Source organism: Mustela lutreola, chromosome 1 (assembly GCF_030435805.1).
Source record: "Mustela lutreola isolate mMusLut2 chromosome 1, mMusLut2.pri, whole genome shotgun sequence".
Taxonomy (NCBI): domain Eukaryota; kingdom Metazoa; phylum Chordata; class Mammalia; order Carnivora; family Mustelidae; genus Mustela; species Mustela lutreola.
Window position 1 is genome coordinate 27,802,505 of NC_081290.1, and position 23,335 is coordinate 27,825,839.

Genomic DNA, 23,335 nt, shown 5'->3' on the forward strand with positions numbered 1-23,335 from the left:
TGAGCCTTGAAGAAAAGTTAGTAATGCTGCTGTTACTGTTAAACTCTCGGTGTCTGTAAAAATCTGTTCTTTCTTTCCGACTGCTTATGCAGATTTGAGTAAATTAAATTCCTTACAGTCTACCCCACACGCCTTTAAAACTTTGATTAACATTGGAAAATTTAAGATAATTATTTGAAGGATGTTCCAGGGTGGATGAAAGCCTGTTCACCAGCCACCGATTGCTGGAATCGGGCCCCTAGGACTGCACCTGACTCTGCCTTTGTGAGCTGACCAACCACTGACTGGGGTGGGGCGGGGGGTGGGCAGGAAGGAGTCTACTTTTCCTCTTCTTCCCCTGGAATGGAGTCCCCTCTTGCCAGGCCAGACTCTGAGAACATTCTTCTTTCCCTCTTCCTTTCTCCTCTTCCCTTTTCCTTCTTCTTGCCTGTCTGTGTCTCTTAGATCCTGCTGATTTGTTCGTACATCACCCATTGGAAGTGGTCCCCGTGCCCCTGTGATAGCCCTGAATCCTCCCCCCTTTTTTAAGATTTTATTTTTTTATTTGACAGAGCAAGAGAGACATTGAGAGAGGGAATACAAGCAGGGGGAGTGGGTGAGGGAGACGTGGACTTCCTGCTGAGCCGGGAGCCCAGTGTGGGGCTCCATCCCAGGACCCTGGGATCATGACCTGAGCTGAAGTCAGCTGCTTAACGACGGAGCCACCCATGCACCTGGCCCCGAGCCCTTCTTGTTTATGCAATGGAGAACCGGCGTTTATTTCCTACTGTGAACTTCCTTTCTGTCTGCTTGCCCTTGTCTCCTTCAGGAGTTGATGTTCCTCGAGGCTCTGTTCTGCGGACTTTTCTCTCCTTCTGCACTTGCTCTAGGAGCCACCATCTGTTCCAGGGCTGTGTGCTGATGACATCTCCAGTCTATATTTCCCAGCCTGATGTCTGTTCTGTGGTCTGAGAGTTTTCTCAGGCATCTCAAAGTCAACATGTCGGAAAAGAAATGCAAGATGTTCCCGCCATTTCTAGCTCCGTGATTGTACCACAGTGTACCCAGGTGCTTGTGCTAGAGACCTGGGAGTTGGTCTAAACTTACCCTTCTCCCTCACCCTCTCTCATGTCTGGGCTCCTGACAGGTTTTGCCAGTTCTGCCTTCTAAATGTATCTGTTTTGCCCTTCTTCCCATGTCTTTACCACCGTGATCCAAACTGCCATTGCCTCCTCCTGGGTGAATACAGTAGCCTCTCTATCAGTTAGGTTTGACTTAGGCTACCTATCATCCGGGACTCCTCAACAATAGTAGCTTATAGAAAATAGAATTTTTTTCTCTTTTAGTGTTGTGGCGTGGGGCGGGGGGGGGGGGTGCATGAGAAAATGGGAAGATGGGAAGCAGGCTATCCTGAATGGGCATGGTGGTTCCAACCCCGGGATCTTGGGTCCTGTCTTTCCCTTCTATCATCTTAGCTTATATATTTTATTTTGGCTCAAGATGGCTGCTGGAGCTCCAGCCATCTCGACTGCATTGCAGGCTGGAAGAAGCAAGAAGGACAGAAAAGCAAGAAAGGACTTCTCCCATCTGAATTAGGTCCTTTTTACCAGCTTTCCCTAATGCCCCGCACGGGGCTTCCGCCTACGTCTCATTGACCACATTCTAGCGCCATGGCCATGCCTGGCAGCAAAGGGAGCTGAGAGAGTCTGTTAGTCTCAGTGTCAATGTATCCAACTAAAAGTCAGGGTTCTGTTACTGATGAGAAGTGGATGCCGAGGACAGACAACTGGGGATCTCTGCCACATCCCAACGGGCTCCTCTTTTCACGTGTGTCCTCTCCAGGCTGTTGTTCATAAAGGCCATCGTGATCTTTAAGGACACAAAGAAGATCATGTTTAAAGCCCTTCAGGAGCGTCTCATTTCCCCAATTCAAATCTTAAAAGTCCTCAATATGGCCTGGGGTCCAACAGCCTGTCCGCTTGTCTCTGTGAATCGGTAGTTCCTTCCATTCCTTATACTTAGTTCATCGTTCCAGCTCCGCGGTCTCTCTGTTCCTTGAAGGCATCCCACTCTCTTCTGTCTTTACAGCGTGTTCTTCTGCTGTGTCCTCTATCAGGAGTCCATGCCCCCCTCCCTTGACTGGCTGGACATGTTCTTTCAGGTTTGCAACGTAAATGTCACTTCCTTAGTACAGTCTGTCTGGTCTTCCCTGTACAATAGCATCTTTCACTTTTACTTTGTATCAGCTGTCTCTAATAAGTTATTGGTGCAATGATTTTTTTCAGTCTTTCAGTCTCTAATCTGTAAACTTCACAAGGTCGGTGAAGGCATTGCTTAGCAACCTGTGGCAAGTAATAAATGGTTATTGAGTGACTGAATGGGATTCAGGTTCAAGGATGTATATGATGGATTTATTTTGACTCATGCTAAAGGTATGTAAAGAAAGACATAAGGAGAGTATCTGCTAGGCAGATACTCAGAATCAGGCACCAGTAAGACATGGCGATTAGAGAAGTACATCTGAAATCATCAGCTCTAGTCCATTTAGTGCTGTTTATCCTACAGGGAGGCAACTTCCTGAGGGGCTGTTCGGGGGACTTTGAAGCCAGACAGATCTGCTCTGAATCCCAATCTGTCATTTACCAAGCTGTGATATTGGGCAGTTGATAAAACTCTTATTTCCTTCTCTGGAAATGGAGAAATTACCTATCCTGCCAGGATATTTGTGTGTGAGTATCTGACAAATGGGACTCTTACAAATTTTTCTGGCTGGTGGGTTAAAAAAGCACCTTAAGAAGGACAATATTTCTACTTTAAAAAAGCAGAGACAGTAGAGAACATTCTATTACTTCCTGGTCATCCTGAACGCACGTCCCTTTGACAGTGACAATGAAGACTGCTTTTTGGTCTTAGGAGGTGAAGGGCTTTGGAGGCTCTTGTAAACCTTTTTTCTTTCTTAATTTACAAAATCTTCCATAATGCTTACCAAGTATCAGGCAAGGACTTACAGGCTTTATAGTCATTAACTGCAATCCTCTTAACTTTGTAAGGAAGACACAGTTATCATTCCTATTTTATGGCTGAGAAACTGAAGGACCGAGAGGCTGAACACCTTGTTCAAGATTATACAGCTAGCTGCTAGTATGTGGCAGAGCCAAAAACCCAGCCCCACTGCCTGATTCTCTGAACCCTTCCACGGCATGGCTTCTGGGTAATTTAGAGAGACTTTCTGGCTCGCTAAATGTAGATTTACATAGGGATCAGACTGTATTAATCTGTATGTTCACCAGACCATAAGTTAGTCTTTAAGCAAGCTTAACAAACCGGTAAAAGTGTGTTATTGTAATATTACTATTATCCTCTCTTTGGAGGAGAAACTTTGATCAAATTTTGACCAGATATGCTCTCTGCTGTTGTGTGTTAAGGCTGTGAGTTACCAGAGATTAACTAGTTTCTAACGTGAAAAGGAAGTGCTAATATAGTTGCTTGCTGATTCAGTGTTGGTTTCATACTGAAAGGCAGAACTAAAATAACAGTTTCAAAGAGTAAAAATAATACAGTCACATGAAGCAGCAACCGTCCTTCTTAAAAACAGAATGGTAAAACCAACGAAGTAAAGGTTAATCTCTTTTTTTCTGGTTGGAAAGAGTCGATATTGGTAGATACTGATCCGTTCTATTGTGTCCTGTAATTTTAGGGTACTGGTATTTGTCAAGGCCCAAGAAAACTCTCATTAATATCATTTTAGTTTATAAGTCAAATTTGACATCCTTCTCAGATCTTTCTTGGAGTCTAGAAGGTAGGTCTGAGGGACTTTCTTGGAACAGGACTCAAGTGGCTTTTGCTTTTATTTTCCCTAAGGTTTAATATGGTTTTGGGAAAAAAAATATTAATAGCTAAATTCATGGAGCATTTACTGTCTGTCAGTTTGTTCCAAGAGCTTAACATGATGTGACTTTCTGCAATCTTACAACCAACGTATGAAGTTATTTGCCGTCCTTCATTCCCATTCTATTGCTAGAGAAATGGCAGCACAGAGAAGTTCAGTAACTTGGTCAAGGAGACAGCGTAGAAGTGGCAAAGCCAGACTTGGGCAGTCTGGCTGGAGTCTTTGCTCTGACTCAGGAAGAGCTTTGTTACAGAATCCTGCTGGTTCCTAGCCAAAGGAGATATGAGATATGTAAAAAAAAAAAAAATAATAATAATAAAGTGGTTCATCCTTTTTAAAAAAACATTTGTCATAAGCCTAGCCAGTTTTTCTTTCTCCAGAGATTAACAGCACACCGAATCACAGAGCCAGACTCAGCTTTCTGTCTTTAGCAGCAGGGACACTTACGTGTTAAAATATAATCCCTTGAGGCCACAGTTTCTCCTTGCCTGGGAGACTAATAATGTAACTCCTTAGCCCCACATAGAAAACCATTCATAATATGATCCGCCTCAGCTTCTCGATTTTCTCTCCCACCTCTTCCGCCGGCCCTGAGCGCATCAGATCGCACCACAGGCCGACGGGCTTACCGTCCTCAAACCTCCCCTGCTCTTTTACAACTACCAGCCTTGGCTTGTGACCCTCTTTGTAAAGGCTTCTCTCCTTTCTTTGCTGGGAAAGCTCTTATTCCTAACTCGAGGCTCTGATCAAAGAGGCACGCACCTCTTCGGGACAACCTTCTGGAAGAATTAACCTCGTGTTCATTTATGTCCCACTGCATTTTGTTCAATGAAGAACTTTCCACATTGCCTTATGAGTGATCATTTCTTCCCAGTCACTCGGAAATTCCTGAGGCCGAGAGCAGATGCTACATAAATGTTGTCCAGAAGAGTGAAAGGGGAAGGTGGTGTAAGGGAGACAGTGGAAGGTGTGAGGCGCTTTCAGTTCATTCCTGACTTTGTTTATTGTCTTGTCTGTGCGCCGAATGAGACTCTTTGATTTGAGGACATAAACAGTTGCGTGTGACCTGCTTCCTTTCGTAACCTGTAATAAAAAATTTACAAATCGCGAAGTTCACAGTCCTGCAGCTATGAAACATGCAGCAGGGAAGGAGCTATCAAGTTGGTGATCAAAATAGAGTATGAATTAAAAGAGCTGTTATTGTTCTAGATGAGCTGTCCGATTTGTAAACTTGGCTAACTTAAATCTAATTCAAATTCCAACATTCTCCTGATCGTCAATACTGATTATTGACTGGGTTCTGATCACGCTGGGAGCTGACGGTGATCACGCCAGGAGGGCCCCGTTCCCATTCTCATGCGCTGTTCCGTCTGTTATGGGCATCGGGTGCCTCCCAAGAGCCCCACAAATCCTAACTGTGGTTATGATTACACAGACATTAGGAATAGTACAAATGGTTTGAATTTTTGAGTGTGAGGTATGTGAGTAGGACCAAAACGTACTAAATAATACAAAATGTATTAACCCAAATGATCAGAAATTACCACTATGTGATCCTTTTGGACTGAACAATTTCCTATGGCTTGATACATTATCTCAGTGAATTGCTGAGAAAAGCCATCTCTCTTGCTGAATCCACTTAAAAGCCTGTGCCTGGTAGTATGAAGTTTTCAGATGTGCTCACTAGAGTTACGACAGCAGCTCCTGTGCCTTCCTCAAAAGCCTTCCAAGGCTGGTCGCTGTCTAGGTGGTATGATGTACTTCCGTGCTTCCAGAAGGGAGGTGAGGGAATGAGGAAGAGAAAACCCAACAGATACTGTCCGCATTGCAGGTGCTGGTGGGCTCGCAGAGAGTGGCCTGGCTGTTTGGGCCATGGGGCTCTTATAACTGGCGTTGGGAGGCATCTCTTACAATGTATTATGCAACATACATATATATACACAGCAACTTTTGCTAGAGTACCTGAGAGTTAATTGCATTAGCGATAGCAAACTAGGAGGGGATAAAGGGTTTAACATGGCCCCCAGCGGTGAGAGCCAATGAAGAGCGTGGCAGGGCAGCCTGGTATTGTGTGTCTTCATTTGTTCTCAGCCAGTTGTTTGACCTCAGTGTCACATTTACTCAGCTGCAAAATGCAGATGCTACAGAACTGATCACTTCAGCAGGGTCCGCAGTTCTGTAATTAATTATAAAGTAATGTGAAATTGATGGATGCAAGAAGTTGTGGAAATGGGACCTCTAAGAGGTCCCATTACGTGAACATCGGGGATTGTTTTCCCTTCTGAATCCAGTGTATACACTACCACAAGTGTAGCCAGAGCTTTATTGGTAGTGATTAAATAATGCGATCATCTGTACTTTTTACCGATTTAAAATGGATACTTCTTACATTCTCACAAAACACTTTTCATAAGTAGATCCTACAACCTTGATCAGGATTTTTTTTTTTTAAGATTTTATTTATTTATTTGACAGAGAGAGAGAGAGATCACAAGTAGGCAGAGAGGCAGAGAGAGGGGGAAGCAGGCTCCCTGCTGAGCAGAGAGCCAGATATGGGGCTCGATCCCAGGACCCTGGGATCATGACCTGAGCTGAAGGCAGAGGCTTAACCCACTGAGCCACCCAGGCACCCCTTTGATCAGGATTTTTAAAACTGTAGGGGCACCTGGGTGACTTAGTCGGTTAAGCATCCAACTCTTGATTTCAGCTCAGGTCCTGATCTCAGCGTCATGAGTTCAAGCCCTTCATGGAGCCCACTTAAAAAAAAAAAAAAGCTTTAAAAAAAATGTGATGGGAAGAAGTATTTTTTTGCCTTTTATTACAGAAAGTTTCAAGTGTAGTTAAGAGTAGATAGAGAAGCACATGACCCCCATGTCCCCAGCACTCGGCCGCTTCACGCCACCTCTGTCATTGTGTAGTAAATCCTGCCCGCTCCCATTACCTCACAGAAGTTGTATTTTTTCTTCTACAGATGCTTCAGTGCCCATCTTCAGAAGATAGGGAGTACCCATCTTAGATAGAACCTTAATGCTCTCATCCCAAAACATAGCAACACAGCTTCCTTGATGTCATCAAACACCCAGTCAGTAGAAGAAATTTTTTAAAAAATGTATTTATTATTATTATGCTCTGTTAGCCACTGAATAGTACATCATTAGTTTTTGAGGTAGTGTTCAACAATTCATTATTTACGTATAACACCCAGTGCTCATCATGGCACGTGACCTCCTCAATAGCCATCACCCGCTTACCCCCTCCCCACTCCCCTGTCCCATCTGAAACCCCCAGATTGTTTCCCGGGGTCCGTTGTCTCTCATGGTTCGTCTCCCTCTCTCATTTCTCCCTCTTCAGATTTCCCTCCCTTCCCCTATGGTTCTTTGTGCTATTGCTTATGTTCTACATGAGAGTGAAACTATACATTAATTGTCTTTCTCTACTTGACTTACTTCACTTAACATAATCCCTTCCAGTTCCATCCATGTCAATGCAAATGGTGGGTCTTCATCATTTCTGATGGCTGAGTAATATTCCATTGTATATATGGACCACATCTTCTTCATCCATTCATATGTTGAAGGACAACTCCGGTCCTTCCATGGTTTGGCCATTGTGGCCATTGCTGCTATAAACATTGGGGTACAGATGGCCCTTTTTTCTCTACATCTGTACCTTTAGGGTACATACCTATAGTGCAATTGCTGGGTCATAGGGTAACTCTCGTCTTAACATCTTGAGGAACCTTCATACTGTTTTTCAGAAGACATTGTTTTAGAAGTAATTTTATTTATAGAAGGTTCCCAGTTGAGAGGTTGTATAACAAACGTTTTCTGTAAATTATTTGCAACACAAAGAGAATATTCCTATAGAAACCATAGTAAAGGAATGATGAGTACCCAACAGGCCCACAGAAACCCATGGAACACGTAATGAGGCCACTCTATTTTTCTTTGAGTATCTTTCTGAGGGGAGAGTTGATAGACAAGTCCTCTTCTCTTACTAGAGACCTTGCACTAAGTCTCACCCTTTTTCTTTTATGCCATTGTTCCATCTCCCCCCCACCTCAGCCAGTCTTCCTTCTACTTCTCACTCCCATCCCCACCCCCAGGCTTGGGTAGAAGCAAAAGGAAGGCATTGTTCCCAGTTTGCCTGATTGTCTTTGTTGGGAGGCTGGTGTGGGGGAGGGGGAAACCCTCATAGAGAAGCTACCATTATATGTCCCTTAATGTTTGGAGGTATTTAGAAAACAGACTGCTGTGTGGTCCTCTGAACTCTAGAGAGAACTAGAGAAATGTAGAGGGGTCCTGTAGAAGTTTATTTAAAGACCGAGCTAATGTTCTGCCTTTGCAGGACCCTGTTCAGTTGTAAATAATTCCCATTTCCAGGTCATGGCGGTATGATGCATCTCCGCCCTCCACTCATGGCAGATTAGGACAGAGGGGTTTTTCTTAGTGGAGGAACTGGTCAGGGATGAGCAGGGAGGAGATGAAGTTCGTGAGGGTCCTCTGTGAGCCTCCCAAATTGTCACCTGCCCAGACACACATTCCTACCTCTCAGACGCAGGCTGGGATCCTGGGGTGAGGCTGTGGGGCAGTTGTCCCAGGGCTTTCCCACCCCCGGGGCTGTCGTTTTCCTGGTCATCACTCATCAGTCCATTGGGCCATGATGGGGATGCTGGGGGTGGTGGGGGGAGGGAATTGTGCCCCTCTTGCTGCAGTTACTGGTCCCGACCGCATGCACAAAGCCACACAGTGCGCCCTGTGTGTTTACCAGTCGCCACTGCCACGCACCACCTATCCCGGAAACTGCACTTTCTATCCTGCCCTGTTAGCTGTCTGCAGCTCTCGCCCATCTGAAACTCACAACACTTCTCGCTCTTGAGTTCCTCTTAATAAGAGATCGGGTTTGTGTGATTCGAGGTATTTCCCCTTTCATAAAGATCGACAAAGTGTCAGTAAAAAAAAGCCTGCACACGTACTGTGTCCCTTGGAGAGCCACGCACAGACACGCACACGCACACACGTACACGCGGCACTCAGATTCCTGGTACTAAAGTGTGAAGCCACTAGTCGGTGTTAACCATATAGAAGCAAGAACTGAAACCTAGGATGGGGCTTCCTTCTCTTTTGCTGCTTAAAAAACCAGACAGCAGACAGCTTTGCAGTGACATATCCAATGGTTGCCATCTGTGGTTGAGGAGGGATCCCTTGACAGGAGTTAGGAGTGTCTTCGATGGGTTGTGTAACGTGACCTTTACTCCACTCTCTGGGTGTTCCCCGGTGCAGCAGAATGCTTGCGTGGAACAGGGGGGCCGGGGAAGCAGGGTGTCTTCGGTCCCAGCGATCTGGGCATGCCTGCAGCCACTGGAATGGCGTATTTCTGAGAGGGCTGTGGCAAAGATAAAAGGAGCCCAGTTCTTCTCTGAAACAGTAGAGTCCAGTGGTGGTTCTGAGCGAATAAGGTGAAATGAAACCCAGGGAAGCCTTCCTCTCCGCTTCGCTGAAGCCCTCCCTGTGCACGCAGGTCCTTGTTCGTTCCCTGACTTACTCTGCCGAGTCAGCGAGCCCCTGCCCCGTGCCAGGCTGTCTGTCCCATGCCAGCGATGCTGGAGGTGCTGGGAGGCACTATGCCTGTCCCCTCGGTGCTCCCACTTGGTGGCCTTCATCTCGCCTGCCTCAAAGAAGGGAGGAATGAGAAAGGAAGAAAGAAGAGGGTAGGACTGGGCACCAACTTTGGGAGAAGGTGTAAAATTAATTTCATTTCTCTACCGGAAGTTTATTTAATGTTGGAAGAATTGGACGGATGGATGAGTTGTTTCTTAATGGGAATAAATGCTAAGGTAGAGTCTTCATTTAAATGAGAGCTGATTGATTGCCTACTTCTGGCTCGTTATAAAGTGAAGTTCTTTTGCTTAATCTTCATGCCCATTTTTCTCTTTTGTTGTATTTGTTGGTTTTTCTTTTTTCTTCTTACTTATTTTTAAAAAGATTTTACTTATTTATTTGCAAGAGAGAGAGAGAGAGAGCATGAGTAGGGAGAGGGGAGGGAGAGAAGCAGGCTCCCCACTGAGCAGGGAGCCTCATACGGGGCTCGATCCCAGGACTCTGAGATCACGACCTGAGCTGAAGTCAGAGGCTTAACCCACTGACCCCCAGGTGCCCCTAGATTATCTTTTTTAATCTATGATTTAGAGCACTAAATTATTAGCAGAGAAGGTCCTAGTTTCCAAGTTTTCTCGGATTTCAAGCTTCCTGAGGGCAGGGGCCCTATTTTCTTTAGTATTACTGAGATAGCAATATACAATAAACTGTATATATTTAAATTGCATTATTTGATAAGTTTTGGTATATGTACACATCTGTGAAACCATCACTGTAGTAAAATAATGAACACACCCATCATCCCCCAAAGCGTCCTTGTGCTCCTTTGCCTTTGATACCTCTCCCTTTATTCCCACTGTCCGAGGGTATTACTAATCTGGTTTTTGATGCTGCAGATTGGTTTCCATGTACTAGTATTCTAGAATAAACAGAGTCATATGCCGTGCACTCTTTCTAAACGGGCTTCTTTTCACTCATCTGATTAGTTTAAAATACAACTATTTTGTTGTGTTGATATTATATTTTATATTATTACTGAACAGAATTCCACTGTATGGATATACCACTATTTGTGTATCCATACACCTGTTCATGGACATTTAGATTATTTCCAGTTTTCAGCTATTAAACATAAGCAGCTATGAATATTCTTGTGGGACAGTACCTGGCACGTGATGCTGTTTAAGTGTTAACCTATTATTGTGTCTATTATTCAAATATATTTATTATTAAAATAACCTATTATTGTGTTTATTGTTCAATCATTCACCCAGGAAGTCTCATCATTTTATACCCGAGCCATCAGAATCAGAGCCCAAATTCCAACACCGAGTTTCATATAAGTTCATATTTCCCAGTAAAACATATGCCCTAGACACCTGTCTCAGGAGTGAATGTGTCCAAGTGAGAGGTCTGCCCCAGAATTCAAACATTGCTATAGAAACCCATTCTCTGTTTCTGCATTTTCTGTATCTTACCGGCAAGGAATATTGAAACTTTGTGGTATAGGAACAAATAGGTATTTGGGGATTCTGCAGGAATGCGTATCTTTGAGGAAAGAGGTAGCTGAGAATTATTTATTTATTTTAGAGAGAGAGCATGTGAGAGTACTAGGGAGTAGAGGGGCAGAAGGAAAGAGACCTAAGCAGACTCCCTGCTGAGTGAGGAGCCTGATCTGGGGGTCGGTTTCACTGCCCTGAGATCATGACCTGAGCCAAAACCAATGGTCAGATGCTTAACCGACTGAGTGACTCAGGTGCCCCAGGTAGCAGAGAATTCTTATGTGTCATATTTATGAGGTTTTAGCTGAATACATCCCTGTGGATTGAATCTTGTCCTAACTAAGTCAGTAACTCCAGAGTCCTCTTAACTCAGGGAGTGGGAGGTATACCAGGCAGGCCAGGTGTTGGAGGAATACAGTAGTAAGTACAAAGTAACAAAAATCAAGGCATGCTACCATTGGAAACAAAGAGATAATTTAACTCCGTGTTGTCCATACTCCAGGCATTGGGCATCCCACTGACATGATTTTGGCATATGTTCCTGCCATCTGTGTAGTATTGCTTAATGTTTCCTGTGGATAATTTCATGCCTTTTTTTCCATAAATACTCTTAATTTTGAAAGGAAACTGTATCCCTCAGTAAGTGGAAAGCCATTAATAAAAAAGATGCCCTTCAAGGGACGAATGGATAAGGAAGATGTGGTCCATATACACTATGGAGTATTATGCTTCCATCAGAAAGGATGAATACCCAACTTTTGTAGCAACATGGACGGGACTGGAAGAGATTATGCTGAGTGAAATAAGTCAAGCAGAGAGAGTCAATTATCATATGGTTTCACTTATTTGTGGAGAATAAAAAAAAGCATGGAGGATATGGGGAGTTAGAGAGGAGAAGGGAGTTGGGGTAAATTGGAAGGGGAGGTGAACCATGAGAGACTATGGACTCTGAAAAACAATCTGAGGGTTTTGAAGGGGCTGGGGGTAGGAGGTTGGGGTACCAGGTGGTGGGTATTAGAGAGGGCACGGATTGCATGGAGCACTGGGTGTGGTGAAAAAATAATGAATACTGTTATGCTGAAAATAAATAAAAAATAAATTAAAAAAAATAACCATGAAACTAAATACAATAAAAACCTATGTTGGTCCAAGTTCCACCTAAAGCCACGACAGATATGGCCATAGCATACTTTGGGAAACACTGGTTTAATCCAACATGTTTCCTTTATGGATAAGGAATCTGAAGTATGAGTTAGCTGAGATGTGGGATCTTCTTCTTCTAGAAGGTATTTTGAAAGGTAGCTAACTGCTGTAACATGCATCTCCCAAACCCAATGCCTTAACACAATAGAAAGTTCATTTCTTACTGACATTACATGTAACTACCCTACACTTTTGATTCAGGGATCTAAGAACCTTCTAAATTGGCTCTGTTGTCTTTTTTGTTTGTATTTAAGGACAGCTTTATTGAGATATGATTCACTCACTTAAATTCTATAACTCAGTGATTTTCAGTAGGTTCACAGAGTTGGCAACTATCACTCCAATCAGTTTTAGAACATAGTCATCAACTCAAAAAGAAATCCCTTTTCTTAAAAAGGATGTGTTTATTTATTATTTGAGAAAGGCAGTGAGAGAGAGAGAGAGAGCGGGTGAGAGCATAAGCGTGCTCAGGGTGAGGGGCAGAGGGAGAGGGAGAGAGAGAATCTGCAAGCAGGCTCCCTGCTGTGCATGGAGCCAGATGCAGGGCTTGGGCCCAGGACCCTGAGATCATGACCTGAGCCAAAATTAAGACTTGGATGCTTAACTGCCTGAGCCACCCGGGTGCTTCCCCAAAAAAGAAATTTTAAACCTATCAGCATTCCATTGTCTGTTGGTCTCCTGAATCTTCCACTGGATTTTCTCATCCAGCTGGATCACAAAGGAGGAGATATGGACCATGGAAGATGGTATGCAAGGTTTTAGAGGACAGGATGTGGTCTCACATCACTCCCGCCTACACTCCCTTGGCTAGAGTTCATTCCTGTGTCCTCATCTATATGCATGACGATGAGAAAATACAGTGGAGCTGGGCACTCAGGAAGAAGAAAACATAGCAACCTGAGCTCACTGGCATCATCTCTGTTCCAAGAGATTTGTAATCTTGGAATTTATTAAGTCTGGAATTCCATGAATTTGGAAGTCTATTACATGAAACTTAGGAAGGATCCATCCATATATATTTATTTCTGCCTAACTTATTCTAATTTTTACTAATTTTAAAAATTAAACCAGGTAGATCCCTTTTAGACTTATTTCAACACACATACCTTAGTTAGTTTTGCTTTCAACTGTGATAAACATATCTGGTAATAATTTTTAGAAGTGTTTTTGAGCCACAACAGGGATTTGGGGAGAGGATTGCCACAAGTGTAGAAAAGTCCTAAGAGGGAATGGCTACTCAAGAAAAAAAAATTTTTTTTTTAAAGATTTTATTTATTTATTCGACAGAGAGAAATCACAAGTAGATGGAGAGGCAGGCAGAGAGAGAGAGAGAGGAGGAAGCAGGCTCCCTGCCGAGCAGAGAGCCCGATGCGGGACTCGATCCCAGGACCCTGAGATCACGACCCGAGCCGAAGGCAGCGGCTTAACCCACTGAGCCACCCAGGCGCCCCAAGAAAAAACTTTTTAAATACAGTGAAAAAGTATCTCCAGAAACCTTATGATTGTTTACATTAGCATTGTCTTACATGAAGATTATTCTGTGAGTTCAGAAATGAAATTTTCTGCCCTCAGATTCTTTATAATTTATAGCAGTTTTTCAACATCCTGTTTTTAAACTAGATGTTATGTTAAAAACCATAATTGAACCATGTTTGTGTAATTGCTGGCTTTTTTTTTTTTTAATTTTATTTATTTATTTATTTTTTAGTGTTCCAAGATTCATTGTTTATGCACCACACCCAGTGTTCCATGCAACCCGTGCCCTCCATAATACCCACCACCAGGCTCACCCAACCCTCACCCTCTCCCCTCTAAATCCCTGTTTGTTTCTGAGAGTCCACAGTCTCTCATGGTTCATCTTCTCCGATTTCCCCTAACTCACTTCTCCTCTCCTTTTTCCAGTGTCCTCTGTGTTATTCCTTATGCTCCACAAATAAGTGAAACCATATGATAATTGACTCTCTCTGCTTGACTTATTTCACTCAGCATAATCTCCTCCAGTCCTCTCCATGTTGCTACAAGAGTTGGGTATTCATCCTTTCTGATGGAGGCATAATACTCCATTGTATATATCGACCACATCTTCTTTATCCGTTCGTCTGTTGAAGGGCATTTTGGTTCTTTCCACAGTTTGGTGACTGTGGCCATTGCTGCTTTTAACATTGGGGTACAGATGACCCTTCTTTTCACTACATCTATATCCCAGTAGTGCAATTGCAGGGTCATAGGGTAGCTCTATTTTAAATTTCTTAAGGAATCTCCACACTGTTTTCCAAAGTGGCTGCACCAACTTGCATTCCCACCAACAGTGTAAGAGGGTTCCCCTTTCTCCACATCCTCTCCAACACGTGTTGTTTACTGTCTTGATGATTTTGGCCCAAAATCATCATGTAAGTTGATATGTCATTGTGGTTTTGATTTGAATCTCCCTAATGGCTAATGATGTTGAACATTTTTTCATGTGTCTGTTAGCCATTTGTGTGTCTTCTTTGGAGAAGTGTCTGTTCATGTCTTCTGCCCATTTTTTGACGTGATTATCTGTTTTGTGTTTGTTGAGTTTAAGGTGTTCTTTATGGATCTTGGATATCAGCCCTTTGTAGTATCATTTGCAAATATATTCTCCCATTCCGTGGGTTGCCTCTTTGTTTTGTTGACTGTTTCCTTTGCTGTGGAGAAGCTTTTGATCTTGATGAAGTCCCAAAAGTTCTTTTTCATTTTTTTTTTTCCTTTGCCTTTGGGGACATGTCTTGAAAGAAGTTGCTCTGACTGACATCAAAGAGGTTACTGCCTATGTTCTCCTTTAGGCCTTTGATAGGTTTCTGCTTCCAGTTGAAGTCTTTTATCCATTTCGAGTTTATCTTTGTGTATGGTGTAAGAGAATGGTCAAGTTTCATTCTTCTACACATTGCTGTCCAATTTTCCCAGCACCATTTATTGAAGAGACTGTCTTTTTTCTATTGGATATTTTTTCCTGCTTTGTCAAAGATGATTTGACCATGGAGTTGCAGGTCCATATCTGGGTTCGGTTCTCTACTCTGTTCCATTGGTCTGTGTGTCTGTTTTTGTGCCAGTACCATGCTGTTTTGGTGATCGCAGCTTTGTAGTAAAGCTTGAAATCAGGCAATGTGATGCCCCAGTTTTGTTTTTCTTTTTCAATATTTCCTTGGTGATTTGGGGCCTTTTCTGGTTCCATACAAATTTTAGGATTGTTTGTTCCAGCACTTTGAAAACTTCCAGTGAAATTTTGATCAGGGTGGCATTGAAAGTATAGATTGCTCTAGACAGTGTAGACATTTTAACAATGTTTTTTCTTCTGATCCATCTTTTTGTGTCTTCTTCAGTTTCTTTCATGAGTGTTCTGTAGTTCCTCAAGTACAGTTCCTTTACGTCTTTGGTTAGGTTTATTCCCAGGTATCTTATGGTTCTTGGTGCTGGCTTCCTTATGTAAAAGTTCTGAGAGGTTTTGTTGATGTTGTTGTTTTGAGTTTTTTTTTCTTTTGTAGTGTAAAAGCACAATAGGAAATGTAAAGCACCTATGTCAATGGTTATTATAAGTTGTTGAAAAGGGAGGAAAAAGTGTTAGATGCCAAGTTTTTGTTTTCACTTTCTTTTGTTCATCACTAGAATTTACCCATTGGTAAAGAGGGGGCATTTTATCCTACCACCATCAAGTTGGAAATGCCTTTGAACTTTATGTATTCTACTTCTCCTGATGCCGGAGAGGTCTACGTCAAGACTGTTCTCAATATCCACAAAAAACCTTGCCAAATCCATCCTGGGCATTTCCTTGTTTCTTGTGATTAATGTGTCCTGTTGCTCTTAGGCCCATTTTTTGAACTGTGTCCTGAGTAGAAAGGGAAAAGAACGACCCTCATGAATAAAATAGACCTGTGGCTCGTTGGAGATTTTTTGTAGACTGTGTCCTTTTCTTTCCTTTTCTTTTTAAGAGTTGCCTGGATCTCTTAGCTGTGTGGTATTGACTCATCTGAACTTTCTTTGTGGACAATTATTGTTCTTCTCCTTAACCTTAGCAAATGTCTGCTTGTAAACTCCTTAAGACCAAGACATTTTGAACTTGTGTATCTCCATTATGGTTCTTTGGTATCTGTGCTTGCCAGCGGTAGAGAGAAGCAGAAATCTATCTTGATGAATATGGCTGAATGAGGGACCTGTCCCGATGGAATGCAATAAATATTAACAGCAACTTTGAGGCTCCCCATTTGGCAAGGACTGCAGGTTCTAGGAATTTTAAATTTTGTTTTCTTAACTTGATGGCAATATTATACACAACTCCCCCAGCAATATAACCTGTGTGTGCCCACATATGTATGATAAATACATATGGGTTTGTACACACACACACACACACACACACACACACACACACACAACTTTTTGTCTCCATTTTTGGAGTACTTCCTCGTCACTGAATGACCATGTCAGCAGCCCATCTTTTTTTTTAATCGTTGTGGCCTATTGAGAAAGAGCAGTGGCTGATCAAACACGAAGTGGTTCAGTAGTGCCACATGGAGGCCTAATGCTTGGATGGTGCTGTGTGTTCAGTAAGCAGAGGTTCCCTGTAGCTGAAATGGAGAGAAGGGGTGGAAGTGGTAGTCACATGGCCCAGAGTAATGCAAGCTTGTACAAGTCAGAACTGTCTTCAGGGCAGAGTTTCAACTCCAGCGGATGCCCATCCATCACATTTAAGTAATACAAAAAAATCTTATTTTTTGTATAGTTTTTAAGAATTTAATTTGTGAACTATCTTTGTCTTAGGGGTATTAAGAGCTATAAGCATAAGAAAGTTCCACTTATTTTATGTGTGTACTTAAGTGATATCATGTTACTCAAGTGGGTGTTACACTTAAGAATTCAAGATTAGAATTAGACAAGAGTTCAAATCCTGGTTTATTGTGTGACTCTTGGCAGTTAATTATACCCTTTATGTCCTGATTTCTTCATCTGTTAAATGGGATGATAACTGTTTTCATAAAATGCTGTGAAGGTTCATTGAGTCACCCATGCGAAGAGGTGGACACAGTGCCTGATTCAGAGTGAGTGCTCTACAGTTGTTAGATTTTGACACAGGATAATTTTATTTTTTATAAGAAGAGTCCAGAAATATTCCAGCCTGAGAGACCTGGAGTCAGGTAAATGCCTTTGCGTTTTTGAGAGCTCTGGGCTCAGTCTCTTGGGCAATCTTGTAACTGCTGGTATGATCAGTTTCGTAACAACTTTCCAGGGTTATGGTGAAAGCTAATTAATGGTGAATGCTGCGTTTAGGGAATGACTTCATATGCCAGACACCGTGCTTAAGCATCTGTGTGCGTTATCTTTATTTCTGCTAAAAGCTTAGCAGAGTGAATAGTAGTGTCGTATTCCTACAGACAAGGGAACCACAAGGGAACCGAGAGGGAGGGGACAGAACTTGCCCTAGGCCATACAGCTTCTAAGCAGCAAAGTCTGGTGGCAGGGTCTCCCTGTTTCCACAGCTCCTTCCGCCTTCCTGAGATCCTATTGCAATGCAAGGATGACTCATCCAGCAAACTTCTACCGTGGCCTGCGGCTGGGAGGAGCCACCTTAGGAATAAAAGCTGTGATGGGGAAAAGGGGAGGGGTCATTGGCAATTCTGGAGGAAAATCTTGGAAGGTCTTTCACTGTGCCTGATGGGGACTCAGAGGCCTGGGGAGTCGGGTGTAGAAGGAGGACACCAGGGTGTCCTGGAGATAAACTGCTGACTTCCCACATTGACCTGGGGCCAGCCCTGAATGCTCGTATACACTTAGAAAAAAATGTTATTTCATTGATTTAGGATTGATACTGATATTCATAAAACACTGAGTTTTCTGGAAATTAAAGGAAAACAGGGTGTGCCTTGAAAGACTTGCTGGGGGACAGGATCCCTGCATTTACCTCCCAGTTCTGCCATTCACCGGACATGTAGTTTTAAGCAACTTATAATTCATCTCTAGATCTAGTTTCCCCATTTGTGCTGCTTTAGAAATGTGTAAAACGACTATTACATAACTCATTTTCAAAATTGGTTAAGTGTATAGAGGGTATGCAAGAGAGGAGAAGTATGTATCCTGTGTTTTACACACACACACACGCACACACACACACACACACACACACACACAAAATCTTGTGCGTCCTTTGCAGACTGGCTCAGCACAGTGTTGAATGAATGTGTGCTAAGTGCCAGGTAGATTTTTCAGCTTGGATGATTCAAACAGGAGTAAGGCGATGTCTTGGCTTAATTGTGATTTTCAGTTTGGTGAGCACGGTGAAGGCTGTAGTTATGGAGGGCACGTATTGCATGGAGCACAGGGTGTGGTGCATAAACAATAATTCTGTTCCACTGAAAAGAAATTTTTAAAAAAAAGAAAGAAAGAAAGAAAAGGGAAACGTCACATGAAACATGTAAGACCTTGGATATTTCTCCTAGGGCCACAATAGTAACAGTAATGTATAGCATACTTCAGTAATTATGAAGTAATTTTCTTTTTTTTTTTTAAGATCTCATTAATTTATTTGGCAGAGATCACAAGTAGGCAGAGAGGCAGGCAGAGAGAGAGTAGGGGAAGCAGGCTCCCTGCTGAGCAGAGAGCCCAATGTGGGGCTCCATCCCAAGACCCTAGGACCATGACCTGAGTCGAAGGCAGAGGCTTAACCCACTGAGCCACCCAGGTGCCCCATGAAGTAATTTTCTTATTGAAGAAATGATAAACAGTCTGAATGGAGAAAACACTGTATGTTCTATGTCCCTTCTCTGTGTTAACTGTTGTTCACCAGCGTGTGAAGACCAGGTGTTAAGGGGGCAGGCACATGGTTCTTTCCATTACTCTTAGGGTTCCCTATGGCAAGTCTCTTCCTTGACTTTGCCTAACCTCCTAGGCTTCCCTGAGGTGTGGCTAGAATAAGGTTCTACTATATATACACACAACATATGTGTTGAGAAAAGCAGAGTTCTCTTTACTATAAAGAAAATGATCGGCACTGCTGAATACGAGCTTCATATTGTCAGTTCCCTCCAGACATTTCCAGTGGGTTGTCCAGCTGAAAAAGCATTTCCCAACACTGTCTCAAACCTGGTTCTTCTGTGTTCCTTGTGGTGACTCATGGCATCGGTGTCTACTGGTCACTCAGATTCAAAATCCTGAGGTTTCCTAACTCCTTCCTCTCTCTGAATCCCCACATCTAATTGATGCCAGAGTTACGTGGACTCTCTCGTCTAATGTTCTGGTGTCCCCGCTTTCCTCACCTGGTTTACTGCCATTGACCGGGTTCATGACCTCGTCAGCCCTCACCTGAAGACTGCGGCAGCTCCTGGCTAGCCTCGCTGTCTCTATCCGTTAGTCACCCCTGCCATTAACAATTACCATTTCAAAAGCAAACCCTAATACAGCACTCTTCCTTCCAAACTGCCTAGTCTGGACTATAGACATCTTCCTAACTTGGTCCCAAATAACCTTTTTGGTGTCATTTCCTACACTTCCCCGTGAACCATTCTGAACCACTATGGATTTTTTTTTTTTCTGTTTCCTAAATGAGTGCTTTATTGCTTCTGCTGCCTGGAATTTTTTCTTCTACTTTCTCTACAGGAAAACTCCTACTTATCCTTTAGAAACCAAATCATAGGGGCACTGCCTTCCTGAAACTTCTCAACTCCTCCTGGTCCAATCTGCCTGCTCCATAACACACCGTGAATTCACAAGAGTTTGCCATTATCTGATTCCGAATCTTGCCCCTCTTCTCCTTCCACTGAGTATATTTTTGTGAACTCCTCTTAGGGAGACCCTCAACCCCCTTGCATAACTTTGAAGTTGTGGCACACAGGGCTGTACCTGGTGTCTGATCAGTGTTTGCTGGTGGGGTAGATAAAGTCATGCACAGCAGCTTATAATTGAACCTTTGTCTGCAAACCCCAATATTGGTACATGAATAGATCGTATGTCCCAGAACATGAATTTAGGGGGCTAAGTCCATCTAGTATGTAGGCCATTCTAAATTTTCCGATATAGATTGACGTGTTTTTATTTTTTTAAGATTTTATTTACTTATTTGACAGAGAAAGACACAGCAAGAGAGGGAACACAGGCAGGGGGAGTGGGAGAGGGAGAAGCAGGTTTCCTGCTGAGCAGGGAGCCTGATGCGGGGCTTGATCCCAGGATTCTGAGATCATGACCCGAGCCAAAGGCAGATGCTTAATGACCGAGCCATCCAGGTTCCCCTAGATTGACTTGCATTTAACAGCTGCATTTAATAGCAGGGGCAGGTGGTGAGTGGAGATGGGTATCTTGGAAACAGACCAGCCTACTACTCAAGGACTAAGAGTGCTGGCAGGTGGTAAATGACCCCTGAGAACAATGTTGGGAAAACTCCACGTCCGCAGTGATTTTCTCCAGGGTTGGGAGATTAAGGGTCATTTGATTTTCCTTGTGCTGTTAGTATTTACTAAGGTTTTGACAGTGAACATGTGTGCCTTGTTAATAAGAGGATGGTGCTCTGTCAATTTCTCCCACGCACTAGCTGGCACAGACCCCAGGAGCAGGGCAGGGATCCTGTCTGACCAGACCTCTTAATGCTGTGCAGTACGTTCTTTCCTGGTTAGCCCTGCTCACCTTTCCATCTTGCCTCATGCACCCTGTTTCAACCACACTGGTCTTTTTTTTTCCTATTTATTTATTTAATGTAGCCAACACTTACAGATATCATATTATAGGCCACACACTATTCTAAGCATTTGGCAAATACTAACTCATTTCGTTCTCATAGCTGTTACTATTCCCGTCTTACATATGAGGCAACTTCGCGGTCATCCTGGATTATGTTTTTCTTCGTCTGTGCTGTTTACTCCCTCTCTTTCGTGTGCCCTTCAGCTCCTCCCAGTCACATACTGGAATTTCTTTTCCAGAATTGGCATTTAAGGTTCGGCTCCTCCGTGTCCATGCCATCTTTTTCTTTATAGACAGTGCTTACAACACTGTATCATAAATACTGTCTGTCTTGGGCAAGTCAATTAATTTTAGTTTCTTCCCTCTGTACGCTTCTGGTCATGTTGCCTTCACCGAGTTTGAGAGGATCGAATGGCCCAGTAGTTGTGAGCTAAATGCTCAGGAGGTGAGCTTCCCTGATCTTGACCGTGTGTTCCTTGACACAGCTGCTGACACAGGACAGGTGTTGTCTGTGGGACGCTGAAGGGGAGGGAGAGTAGGAAAACCCAGGATGACCCAGAGTCAAGGCCATTCAGGGAGAAGAGAGTGGGGGCACTTTCATATGCCTCATCGGGGTGTGAGTAGATGACAGTTGAGGAAGGACTGTTGGGTGGGGGTCACTGGTGACGTTTTTGAGACTGGCTTAGCAGGCGGTGGTGAGGAGGAAGTAGACAGCAAGTAGTTAAGGAGGAGGAGTGGGTGGGAAGGAATGGAAGGCTGAGGATGTGAGCCTCTTCTCCTCCAGGAAGGGAAGAGGAAAGCGAGGGCAATAGTAGGGCCAGAAGAAGGTTCTTGGTCTGGATGGGAGAGGCTCGAATGTGTCTATAGGTAGAAGGAAGTTTCTCAGGAAAGCACGGGTGGGGACAATGTCGTTCTGTCTACTCTGGCTGAAGCTCAGTCCATGCTCAGAATACCCGTTGCCCCCCACTTGGGGACTTAGCTCCATTAAAACTATTACTTGTTTGCCGCTGGGGTATCCCAGGGTCCACTAGGCTTTGGGGTCAGTTGGGGTCCTTGTTGAATATTTAACCTGTCTGAGCTGTAGTTTCCTTAACTTCTCCAAGAGACAGGATGAAAGAGAAGAAAAAAAAAAAAGATAAATCTTGGGGGCGCCTGGGTGGCTCAGTGGATTAAGCCGCTGCCTTCAGCTCAGGTCATGATCTCGGGGTCCTGGGATCGAGTCCCGCATCGGGCTTTCTGCTCAGCAGGGAGCCTGCTTCCCTCTCTCTCTCTCTACCTGCCTCTCTGCCTGCTTGTGATCTCTGCCTGTCAAATAAATAAATAAAATCTTTAAAAAAAAAAAAAAAAAGATAAATCTTAGAATGCTTTTGCTCTCCAGAAGGAAGAAGTTGAAGGGTGTGTTGGTAGGATGGCTGCTCTCTTCCTAAAGCAGTGAGGGAGCTCGCCTGCTGGGACGAAGGGAATGGGAAGGGTTCGGAGCTCTGATAAGACTGACGTTCTCCATGGAAGCCACCAGGTTCTCTCCATGAGTCATAGACAAAGGAGATGAGGAGAAGCATAGGGAAGAAAATTAGGATTATCGTTGACTTTCTGCAACCTGGTATGCAGGAATAGGGAAGGTGTGGATAGCACTGGGTACCGACAGAATTGTCAAAGGATATATGGGATTTGTGCAGGGGCTGGGGGAGAGAGGAAAGAGAGAGAAAGAGGATACTATGATGAAATGACCTCCAGGATAGACCAAGTCAGCTGTCAGATGGGCACTAGTGACCTGGGAGAGGGACAGGTCTGAAGGTCTTATAGTGACAGTAAAAATGTAAAGCAGGTTCCTGGGAGCAGGATAGGGGCCCCAAAGGTTGTGACCAGAGGACAATTTTAGACTATTCAATGAGGGAATTTCGAATGACTAATGACAGGGGTTGGCTGGGTCACCCCAAACCTTACAATGTTCTTCATTTCTCTACCTTCCCTTCTGGTCTTTGTCGTATGAATATCTACTGTCTTCTTCCCAAAGGTAACTTTCACCTTTGCACAGTTTTTCATGTGGAATATATCAGTTAGCATTATTCAGTAAACATTTTTTATTTCCACATTGTGTTTGTGATGGTTTTTAATGGGTATATTCTATCAACTTACGTTTGTATGTGCTACTTTGTAGTCTTGTGGATTTTTTCCTTTGGATGAATTCTCAGGTGTGAGATTACTGTGCTTAAGGGTGGAGGGAGGTCTTGATATGTCCTTAGTTAATTGCCACTGGCAGAACTGCAATAAGCAGAGAGGGCAATCGAGAAGTAGAATAGAATATCCCACAATAGAATCTGAATGGAAGTTTTATATGAATATCTCAAGTCTGCCTCACATCCTCCTGAGTAGAAAAAGTAACTGGCTAGAGTTTGTATCTGTGATCAAGTACCTGGAGGTTTTTTATTTATTTGAGAGGAAGAGAGAGAGTGCAAGTGGGGAGGGGCAGGAGGAGAGGGAAAGAA

The 23,335-nt window shown here is 43.4% G+C and overlaps 1 protein-coding gene across 2 annotated transcripts in view; it reads left to right on the forward strand.

The window, feature by feature from the left end:
* Positions 1-23,335, forward strand: part of TEC (tec protein tyrosine kinase) — a 140,801-nt gene that overhangs the window by 80,092 nt on the left and 37,374 nt on the right. The window lies entirely within an intron of this gene.